Consider the following 10,105-nt stretch of genomic DNA (forward strand, 5'->3'; position numbering starts at 1 on the left):
TTTTTATCAAACAGTCTATCAAAGGTAGAGAAGTGATTTTGCATCATATTGTAGATATGACATGCATAAATACACACAAAAATTTAATCACAGAATGTTGGATACTTTTTGAGTTATGAGGGAAACGCTACATCACTACACAGTGAACTTTGGATTAAAAAAAAATATATAGGTAAATAATTTTTTTAAATCGTATAAATATGTTAATCATATAGCAGAAGGACAGTGTTTTACACGTACTAATTTTCATTATGGTACACGACAGAGTAGTGGAGGAAAAAAAATGTTGAATATTTCCAAAATTTTACTCCTTTAAGCTGTATCTAACCCCTTAAACATTTTGTCAGAGTGAGGACGGAAAATCGAAAAAACCCAATTACTGAAATAGGCAATGATGACATTGATGACGATGGTGGTGAGGAGGGGGGAGATCGATATTTTACCATTAGCCTATAGCTGACTACAAAATTTTCAAAATTACCAATTTTTAAATGTTTGTAATTTTAATAATTCTGAGATGATGATGATGATGATGATGATGATGATGAGAATAATTATTACTATTACTTATGGCTTTTAAGGGACCCGGAGGTTCATTGCCGCCCTCACATAAGCCCGCCATCGGTCCCTATCCTGTGCAAGATTAATCCACTCTCTATCATCATATCCCATCTCCCTCAAATCCATTTTAATATTATCCTCCCATCTACGTCTCGGCCTTCCCAAAGATCTTTTTTCCTCCGGTCTCCCAACTAACACTCTATATGCTTTTCTGGATTTGCCCATACGTGCTACATGTCATGCCCATCTCAAACGTCTGGATTTAATGTTCCTAATTATGTCAGGTGAAGAAAACAATGCGTGCAGTTCTACGTTGTGTGACTTTCTCCATTCTCCTGTAACTTCATCCCTCTTAGCCCCAAATATTTTCCTAAGAACCTTATTCTCAAACACCCTTAATCTCTGTTCCTCTCTCTAAGTCAGAGTCCAAGTTTCACAACCATACAGAACAACTGGTAATATAAATGTTTTATAAATTCTAACTTTCAGATTTTTTGCCAGCAGACTATGTGGCAAAAGATTCTCAACCGAATAATAATAATAATAATAATAATAATAATAATAATAATAATAATAATAATAATAATAATGGTTAATTATTACCAGCAAACAAAAATTTTGCTTCGAATAGACTCGCTGAATTACAATGTCCCTCAATATTAATATTATTTTTTTAGTAAAGCTCATCGATGTAACTTTTTTTGTTGACATATCTTGAAATGAAAAATAAATTGAAAAGAAATCAAGTTTTTGACAATGGAAATAGCTTTATTCATTTATTATTTTAACATATGTACTGTGAAACTTCAGAAATATAAAATTGGTTTATATAAAAAAATAAACCTTGAAATGCATTCTGTTGAATGTGGAAGAGATTGAGTAAAGCTAACAACGTACTGAGGAAAGTTATTCACTTGCCCACTATAACCAAATTGACCTCCTTTCAGTCGGTGTACTGAAACAGCTACATGTACTTCAGCAAATTAGTTTTTCCCCACAAATATAAGTCGTCGTAGTACATCTGGCTACCATCCAGAGTTCATTTTGTTTGCAGCTCTGTTTTTTGTTGTTTATAATAATAATAATAATAATAATAATAATAATAATAATAATAGTAATATTATTATTATTATTATTAATTTATTTTAGCTGGCATAGTTAATGCCGTAAGGTCTTCTCTTCCACTCAAACAGCAAAAAGTATACATACATATTATGTATGAACTTACAAGCTACAAAGAATATAATAATTTAATTTAGATAACAGTTACGTGTATACAAGAGTGACTTATGAATTAAACAGTAAAATACCATGAACTATTAATTAAACAATGAAACACAAACTGTGTAGCAGAATTAAACTAAAGTACATAGAATGTTAATATATTTCAAATAATGTTAGATAATAGGAAGAGATTATTATGAGACAATTTTGAAAATACAGCACTATCAGGATGCATGTCTAAAGAAAGAAGTTGCCGTATAGTCATTGACCGTATAAGTCAGTATATTTGAAGGGTTCAGAGCCATAGTGGGCCAAGCGCCATTTATTAAAAACGAAAAAAGCAAGGGTTAAAGTTATGTGAATACCATAGTTTAATGAAGATTGACATATCATTTAGTTTAAATGTGTATAATTTATATTAGTTGCTATATGTTTCCATTGAATTATGGTAATAACTTCATTTTAACCCTTGTTTTCTACGGTTTTAGTAAATGGCGCTTGGACCACTACGGTTCTGAACCCTTCAATTAAAGTGAATTGCTAAGAAGGTTTTCCTTTAAGCTATATTTAAAAATGTTTATTGTCTTGCAACTGTTTAGTCAACTATCCGAAGACAGATCTGACATTACTCATGAGGCAACTAAGCCAGGAGATAGGGTAGCCAGATCCTTTCCCCCTCCATTGGATACATCGCTAACTAGTTACATATTACACTAGTCATAATTGAGATGTATTTGTTCTTCCTCTGACGTACTCGTATATCAAGTGAGACGTACTGCCTGATAAGTGATAATAGATATGAGTATAAATATCAGCCGAAACTCAATCAGAGGTATTGCAGCAGGGTAAGGGTTAAATTTATTTTTCTTGACAAGTCATAACACATAGAAAAAACTCATTGTACTGTATTTTTAATGCAATCAACACCGATTACAAACGCCACAAGATTTGAAATCAATATTTTGCTGTGCATTCTAAATTCCGAAGTATACTGTTCAAATGAAGCCTCACGACGGGTCATTTTCTGAAGATGAAGTTGATTATTGTGACTCTATCTTACGTGAGTTGTCTCGTTCCATACGACCTGTTAACATAAGCCCACGAAGCGTGTTCATAAACTGTACATAAACAATACCGATACTTACTTATTACCGCGTTAATAACAAACCACCATTAAAACTACTAATGAAGTGGCATTAAAAATTAATGAGTATTGATTCCATGTACCATGGTTACAAATAAAGTCACGACCTAGTTGCCACACAACATCCTCTTCTCTCGTATCGCGCATTACCAATAATAGGTACCGGTAATACAATGATTACCAATACAGTGACAAAATTTCTACCAATTACACAAAAATTATGTATCTAAATTAGATTTTGACCAGCCTCATGGGCTAGTGGTCAGAGCTTCTGACTACAGTACTACAGTCCATGAAGTCCCGGGTTCTATTTCCGATTAGAACACAGCAATTTTTCCTTAAAGGGGAATGTTCCTGTGTTCGTCCATCATCTGGAAATTAGGTTAGGCTTAGGTTTAAGATCTCTCCTGGCACTTCATAATCATCCTATCATAATATCATCGAGACAGCGTAACTCCGCCTTCCAGGCGCCCCAACCTCAGAAGTTGGTTACAAATAAGCCATTGCCAGGAGAGATCAGAAATATCAAATGACAACCTTGTGGCATTGGAGGAGGGATTATATTTCAGTCGTGCGTCCTGAATTGGAGCTTGCAATTATTATTATTATTATTTTATTATTATTACTGTCCACTAATAGCAAAGCAAAATGACGTATTATTGCTGTGAACCAAATATAAAATAAACCTCATCACTTGGTTATGTTGTTAGCATGGTGCAAAGTTAATTCTTAAGTCAGCGCGGAATTAAACAAAAGATAAGAGTCACACAATCAGTTCCAATTTGAGGCAGAAAATTACGTGTGATATCATATAAAATTATCATAAATTATGAATTTCTTAATGTTAGTTGACATTTGAAGCGTTCAGAACCATAGTGGGCAAAGCGCCATTTACCAAAACCGGAGAAAACAAGTGTTAAAGTTAAGTTATTACCATCATTCAATGGAAACATAGAGCAAGTAATAGAAAGTATACACATTAAAACTAAATGATATTCAATCTTCATTAAATTATGGTATTCAGATAACTTTAACCCTTGCTTTCTATGTTTTTAATAAATGGCGCTTGGCCCAGTATGGCTCTGAACCCTTCACTTAATCTTTTGATTGAAACTAAATACACACGCACGCAATCTGCGAATTGATATTGTGATAATTTCTAAATGGAAAAGCATATAAATTGAAAACTCTCTGACATTATGTAAGTGAGAGAAAGCAAGTCAGTAGGAAGAAATACGATTCAGTAGTTAGCCAACAATGTGGCATTATTCCAGTAACAAATGCAAAATGGTGAAATGTAATAAAACCTTTTCGCTAAGTTCATTGGATTTGTTCCAGCTGCATAACAAAATGTCTACAAAAAAAAAAACAATAAGGAAGTCACAGCGTGGATGGACAATGGTTATGAAATGCTGCCGTAACGCAATTTGCATAAAATTACTATGAACTAAAATACACTCTCAGCTGTGCCGCGTGATTCAGGAATTGGCGAAGAATACATTGGCCGCTTGTACCACAGAAATTGCTATTCTAAGGGAACCCGCGGTGGTTATCCTCTAGAAATGAAATAGTGCTGTATTTCCCTTTGCTTTCTCCATTGGTGATAGGGATGATCATGAGTTGTGATAAAATGGTGGAATATTGGAATGGAATGGAATTTAAGTGAGGGGGACACCCATGGCCCAGCACTGCGACCTGTTGAGATCTATTGCGCTAACTCTCGATATGGAATCAGTTGCGTGCCATAGATCCCCTACGCGCACCAACCCAACCACATGACTCCCAAACGACCGGTCCCTACAGCCAACAGAAATCCAGATACCATTCCTGCTTCGGAAACTTCCCCCAGTCCCCGAGACGAAACTCCTCCCCCGATTAGGTCCGCCTCGGGTGCTCGTCGCAGAAGCCATCCAACGTCGCTTAGCTACATTCCACGGAGGCCGGTCCAGAGAGCCAGTAGTTCCGGGAGACCGCCTGTAGAGTGATCTGAAAAATCAGAAATGGGATGATGAGGAAAGGATGAGGGGGTTCCAATCGCCTGATAAAGTTACCTGATATTCATCCATAGGAGTCAGGGGAAAACCCCGAAAAAAACCTCACCCAGGCAAATCGTCCTGACTGGGAATCGAATCCGGGACCGCTGGGTTTGGGGTTAGACTCACTAACCCCTCACCCACAATGGTGGACATGGTGGAATATTAGTAGGAGAAGTAGGAATATTCTGAGACGAATGTGCTCCCAAATTGACCTTGATTCACCACAAATATCACTTAGGTTCCTATCTAAGCTCTTGTCTTTGCCGTCGTAATGAGATCTTAGCTATTCGGATGTGTCTCTCCAAGTTGGTGGAAGTCTTCCGAGAAAATCGAGTTCCTGTTCATCTGATGACTCTTAAGCTTACTGACCTCTCCGATCCATCTCTTTAATATATCCATAGTTATAAATCTTACCGCTAAAGTTTTTAAATTCATATTTTCCTTCCAGAAGGAGCTAGGAATAGACCTAATAGGAACAATAGACCATATCTATATCTCAGAGTTAATGAATGTTGAATCCAATTTTTCTTTTATTTTTAGATAATAGCACTAATGAATTCCTTAGGATGAGATTTATCTACAGGTATACTCTGTCAAGTTCTGGTGCGATTGATTTTGAATTTTATTTATTTTTTTTTTTAGAAAGAAGATAAAAATAATATTCAAGGTGGGTCAAAAGTCGCTTTCCCCAATATTCGTTCTTATGTTTCATACTTGCACACATAATTATACAGATGTCATAACTTGAATAAACGAATAGCTGGTGTAAGAAGTAGTGGATTGAGAACCATGTTCGTGCGTCAACTGTTTTTCCGATGTCATGTCTTGTTATTGTCGTTGTTTTGTTTTGTGTTGTGTCGTGTCTTTATGCAATAACTGCATTTGAAGCGAAGGTTTCATCGGGCTATTCTTTTTAGAAGAAACGGTTACCAGCGACCAGTATCTTCAGATGTTACAAGAGGTGATTATTTCTGAACTTGAAAAGAGCCCTCGCTTTGCCGAAATGAAGATAGTATGGCAACAGGATGGTGCACCACCTCATTTTGGTGTAGGAGTGAGGGACTTCTTGAATCAGCAATACCATGAATGTTTTAGCCTTCGTGGCACAATAGAATGGTCACCCAGATCATACGACCTGAAGCCATATGATTTTTCGCTTTGGGGTATAGTGAAAAATGATGTTTTTGCTCAGAAGCCGCAGGATCTGCAGCAGTTGCGACAGATGATCGAAAAGTCATTCGAGAAAATCGATTAAAATCGTGAATTGTGTTCTGCCATTTGTATATTAGTGTTTAAAGGTTGTGAATTGTGTATCGAGAAACAGGGTCTCCATTTTGAACAATGTCTGTGAAGGAATGTGTAGTCAAATGTAAAATGAATGCAATTAAATGTGTTTGGGGGAAGCGACTTTTAACCCATTCTGTAATGGGGATATACTAAGATAAGTCCCACATAACTCTATTTGCTTCCACGTACAAGGTGCGTCTGAAAAGTTCGGTGAATGGTCCCATATTTTAAAAACCGCCCTGGTTAGGATAAGGCGTCCGCACATACGCATTGAGAGACATGTCAACAAGCGCCCCCTATCGTGCAAATCATCGCAGTGGAGCAGTGGCGCGTGCTGCGACCAAGCTAACGGAGTCAGTGTGAGAACTCGTGTCATTGACTCATGGAATGTTAATAATGCAAGTGAACGGTGTTGAAGCAGTGAGTAAAAAGTGTGTGTTTGAGTGGTTTAAACGCTTTAGAGACGGAAAGGAAAGTGTTGAGGATGAACCGCGTTCGGGTCGACCGTCCACAAGCACAATCCCAAAAAACATGAACGAGTGCGACGGATGGTTGCGGATGATCGATGGCTGTCTTTGGAATGATAACAGACGAGTTGAAGATCAGCAAAGACAGTGTAAGCATTATTGTTCACGATCATTTAGAAAAGCGGAAGATTTGTGCCCGGTTTGTACTGCACATGCTGACAGACGAGCAGAAGCAAACGCGGATGGTAACATCTGGAGATTTCAACGACATGTCTGACCGCAATCCGCAATTTTTTAAAACCATCATTACAGGAGATGAGAGTTGGTGCTACCAATACGATCCGGAGACCAAGCGACAGTCAATGGCATGGTGTTCTTTGTCTTCCCCGTCTCCCAAAAAAGTCGGCTGACAAAAAACAAGATTAAGATGATGTTGATCGCCTTTTTCGACACAAGGGCTTGATCCATCATGAATTTGTACCCGAGGATGAAACTGTCAAAGCGGAAGTTTACGAGGGAGTTTTGAAACGGCTGGTGCAACGCATCCGGCGGGTTCGGTCAGAACTGTACCGGAGTGGACAGTGGAATTTCCTCCACGACAACGTCCGTCCGTTTTTTCGCCTCACGTCATAATAATATCTCTGTATTTACTGTTAGGCTAATATTGATATATTACTCGAACATGCATAAAAAATTAGTTCGATATTTCTGAGTAAGTAATTTCTGGCTGTTAAATGAAAATACTGTAGTTAAATCTTTCAATTTTTCCAGATGACAATTTTATAAATGAGCAGAACTTCATTGGTTAACTCTTTTAGGATGACGAAAACATTTCAGCTTTAATACACATCTGGTACAAATTCGTTTCGATAGAGAAAAAAGTGCAGTACAAGAAAGACAATGTTAAGGGAAGTTTAAAACATGTACTTAAGAGTTTCGAGTAAGTTTCTCATGTCGCGAGGTAGCATGTCAAAGCAGATAATTAGTTTTCTGTAAATGAGGCTTCTGACACAAAAGACAAACACCAAAATTTGCTATCACTTTCACAGGAGGAGTCTTTCCTGAGAAGATTAAGCGCCGTTCTAATCCTTGAGCTTTATTAATACTAGGTTCTTCAGAAAGTTGCTTCACACTTCTTTGACAGCACACAAAATTCAAGAGATAATTACAATCCTGTCGGAAATAGTAGCGTCTCATAGTCCTAAACTTATCCTAGTCCTATCTTTACAAAAAAATGGGAAGAAATTGTCATAGCTTATTTAGACTTAGTCTTCTGGCCTAATTTACAGAGTTTCAATGCACTACAATCTCTGTGACAATTTCCTGAAGCAAAACAGTTCTTAACAGATTATGTCTTATGAGTATTTTGTTTTCTCGTGTTCTTTTTGTGTTATTATCTTACAAACTCTTTATAGCCATATTAGTTTAAAAAGGGATGGTTAATAAATAATTATCCAAATATGTACATGTATTTACCTATATACCAATCTTTCTATATATATGAGTACTTATATTTACTCATATGAGGCGTTCAAAGCTAAAATGGATCAAATCCATGAGACGTAGTTTTGAGGTAATAGAACTTAAAGTTAACTTGCTCTAGTGGATTATCTAATTTGACTAGCAATAATTTTATTGCTCCATTCTCAAATTCTAGATTTATAAAAATATAAACATTTGTGATGTTAACTGATGCAACGCTTTGGTGACTTGATCCACTATGGCTCAGAACATCGTGAACAAACAATCTGAGGCAAATGTGACTGGGGTCACCTATCGGCGAATGCTTGGAATTAAGACTTCATCCATTACTGCTCGAAAAAGATCCAACTTCAGATTATCAGAAAATGAATTAAACTGAATTTATATATATTTCTGACTTGATCCACTTTAGCTCTGAACGCCTCATATACTCTCCGATCTAACCATCAAAGTACGCCTTCACACACAAACCTGTCCGAAATAACACTGACCTACTACCCATTTTTATCTAAATATCAAACTATTTATGTAGGAACCCAAAGCTTAGCAAGTTACCCACCTATTTACATACATACGTATCTGTCTATCTGTCGGTCTGTCCGTCTATCCATGTGTGTCTGCCTGCCTGGCTACCTATCTGCCTTTCTGCTTACATGCCTGGGTACCTACCTTCCTACGTACCCACCCACCCACCCACCTACCTACCTACCTATCAGTCATCTATTCATCTATCCAATCATCCATCTATTTACTCATCTATGAATATATTTGAAGATTTCAAATTCAAAACAAACTATATCTATTTTTACAAAAACAAAATAGAGTTCCTGCTGTCACTGCTATGTTTGTGGTCTCCTACGTGTGAACGTGTAGAACTCTGTGCAGAAAAATTTATATCCTCCAGTTGACAAGATGATAAAAACCTGAGTTTAACTCGAAACAATTTATATCCGAAAAGCTATTTGCTTCAGTTTAAGTTATATCTATTCTTTCGTTTATTGACGTAATGTGCATCATGACTTTTAAATTTTGATATTTTAAATCATGTTAATTGTCTTTGGCGTGCGGTAGCGTCGCTGATAAGGCGTAACACTACAACCCGTAAGGCCACGGATTCGATTCCTGTTGGAGTCATGGATTTTTCCATTGATCTCATTCTTTCAGCTGCAATATGGCCCTGGAGTTTACTCAGCTTCTATGAGTGTCAATGGCATTTCCTTGGGTTTAAAGACGGTGGGCACGTAGGACTGACATCCCTACTGCCATTAAATACAGATTGTCTAAAAAGGTAGGAACCTTAATCTGTCGCCACCCTCTAGGCCGATTTGGCCCGTCATGGGGTTGACTTTACTTTACTTTACTTTATTTTACTTTGTATAACGTTTTAATAGACAATATGATGAGGACAAATTCAAATTCAAATTTATTTACAATTTACGTTTGAAATGAATACATATGAATAGATACTCGAAATAAGCATATGCTCGTGCTCGGGTACAGTCCAGTAGTCTACATAAATTTTACAGGGATCAAATAATAATGCTGATGATAGACATAATAGTAACAACAAGAACAGACTGCATTTGTTGTATTTACATGAGTGGAAAAATAATGAAAAATGCGGTGACAGTTGAGGAAGCAAACCTGGGTTCCATAAAGAGAAAACGTAATGAAACAGAACGGGAAAGGAGAAAGAAAGCCAAATATAGTAATTCATTTGTTTCTTTAAATACGTTTCAGTAGAAATCCCAACCTTGCAAACATGTTGCGAACAATGCATAACATATTTCACAGCTAACAGATTACCGAAAATTATGTCATTGAATTGAGAAAGTTTCTCAAGATCTACCATGATAAGTCCCTTCTGTAACATACTAATATACAACCTTCTGATAGAATTAGAA

Source organism: Periplaneta americana, chromosome 16, assembly GCF_040183065.1.
Source record: "Periplaneta americana isolate PAMFEO1 chromosome 16, P.americana_PAMFEO1_priV1, whole genome shotgun sequence".
In the NCBI taxonomy this organism is placed as follows: domain Eukaryota; kingdom Metazoa; phylum Arthropoda; class Insecta; order Blattodea; family Blattidae; genus Periplaneta; species Periplaneta americana.